Here is a 2,686-nt window from a genome sequence, read left to right on the forward strand (position 1 = left end):
AAAAAGAATGAAAAGGATAGGAAAGGAGAAAGAAGGACCATATAGAAACAGTGGTTGGGAAAACCTGCCACGCGAAAGCAGGAGTAATATACGGTATACGAAGAAAACATATACAAGGCCAGAAGAGCAATAACTAAGATAATACCAACATCAAAATTATCATAAAACCAATGTGAATCGAACAACACACAATATGCACATCATAGGTCAATAAATATTGCAAAGATAGAGTATGCGACAATCCATAAGTAGTTCAGTCATTAATAGATACAGTTGTAGAAATGTAAACCGACCCTATAAACCACTTACCCTGAGTGTAGTCAGTAGTGTGTGACACATCATAACGACACTGGCACTTCATTGGAACACGAGTGTTAACTCTCAATAGTTGAAGGTGTGAAGTTATGACAACAAATTGAAAATTCGACCATCCGATTTGTCTTACTCATGAGTAGTAAGGTGTGACGTGTGAAAGAAAGCGACCATCAAACTGACCGACTGCCTTACTACCGCCTGACTAATTGACCGACTGACTAACTGACTGACTGTCCGACTGTCTGACTGACCTACCAGTTCACATGTCAGCTGACATTGAGTAACCTCGGTTATAAAAACAATCACACTCTCGACATCACAACATCTCACCCATTCCCACTCTCTTATTACCAGAACAACAGAACATCAATATCGATACAGTCCATAGACTTCCACATCCATCATCTACAGTCAATCGAACTGATATTTGACAATGCTTATTGAGCTATCCCACTAAGAAACCAAGATTTTTGTGTCCTGTGATCAGTTAATACCATCTCGATTTCAATAGAGTAAACAGGGTATCACTGCTCTCCAGTGTTTCACTCCATTGTGTAATCTTAGAGGTATATTCACACCACTTTGTGTATTTCCACTACAATCGACCGACTGCGTGTCACGGAGTATGATAATCAGGCGACTGTGTTCTTCTTCATTCTTTCATCTCACACATCATCTTCAACACAAATCCAATGCTAGTCGACTGCTCTGTACTCATCACCAACACTCAATCCCCCGTCAATTAATCAGACAAAACCACTCACACACACACACAGTATGGTCTTGCGTATTGTGTCCCTCACGTAACTACAACTCACACACTCATTTGTAGATTATCAATGTTGGTGGTGAGTCTACTCGAGCTGAAAAGGAATGGTGTAGCCTCCTAACTTACATCGAAGTCACACCTCACGATAAATACCTAACTTGGCTTACACTATCGTGATAAGCAGTCAATGCGGCTCCCTTAGTGACTATCTAGAAGGGATGGAATCTTGACGAAAAGCATAGTTTACCGGGAAGAACAGACTAGAGAGGTACACAGTAATGACGCTGTCACATGGACTAGTCTGTGATATCCAACTGATTCATCCGCATTAGTCATACTCGACGGTGATGATGTTCAGCGAATTGTTCAACGTTCAGTGATCTGCTGTCGAACGTAAAACACGGTTCAGCTCGATGGAGGATTTAGCTAGGACTCAGCGACATTTCACTGGCCATATACATTAAAACATATAATCGATTCGCCTCTCTCCATATTTACATCCACAAAGCCAATGCACTGAACACTCTTCAGTAACTGTTTTCCAAGTGTTCCCGTGTTAACCGTAACATTCTGTCAATTGTCGGTTGAAGGAATTTTCTCACATTCCATATGCAACAACCATTAATTTGATCTGTTTTATTTCTGTGTTGAGAATATCACAAAGAATTCCCGCTGGCCATCAATCACTGGGATAAGGAAATCATTAGATTACTGACTGACTAACTATCTAACTAACCATACACAGATTGAAATAAATAGAGAGTATTCACTCGACCGTCATGTCACTGATGAGTGTGCACAGAAAGAGTATAGAATGAAGGAGGTGGGAGTGCTTAACCGACTTGTTATATCGATTCAAACGGTCGACTGTCGACACTGATAATAGAATGTTTATGTGTGTGTCTGTGCATATGTACATCAGCAACAGACATAGGAATGTTGGAACAATTCTGGAGAATCGGGAGATCATATGGGAAACCAATGGAGGAGCAGTGTGTGAATAGTATATAAAAGTGGTATTTCACCGTCTTCCCCACATTGTCCACCTCATCACTATCTTACTTCCACATCGTTTCCTATAATGTTCGCACTCGTGATTGGCGTGTTCCGAGATGAGTCACCTGTTCATGTCGAACGTCGTAGAGGAATGAAAGAGAGAGTAGAATGGACATGAACTGTTAGAGTGAATCCTCTACACTTCGTATATGGATGTGTGAGGGTGTTCACGTGTGCATTAGTGAGCGATGATATCGATGAAAATGACGGGATGGAGAAGGTGGTCCTTTCGGCCCACTGGTTAGGCAGGCCACCCACCGAAGCAGGCGTAATTTACCGTAACGAAGTAACCACCTCCATTGCCCGACGAGCAACTACTGTGAATTATCAATCATCAAATTCTCATCATACCAATGTGAACCAATCAACACACATTATGCACATCATTGGTCATTCACTATTGCACTGATCGTGTATGCGCCAATCCATACGTTGTTCAGTCATTAATTGATACAGTTGTTGAAATGTAAACCGACCCTCTATACCACTTACCCTGTGTGTAGTCAGTAGTGTGTGACACATCATAACGACACTGGCACTTCATTG

The sequence above is a fragment of the Schistosoma mansoni genome, chromosome 3, assembly GCF_000237925.1.
Source record: "Schistosoma mansoni strain Puerto Rico chromosome 3, complete genome".
Taxonomy (NCBI): domain Eukaryota; kingdom Metazoa; phylum Platyhelminthes; class Trematoda; order Strigeidida; family Schistosomatidae; genus Schistosoma; species Schistosoma mansoni.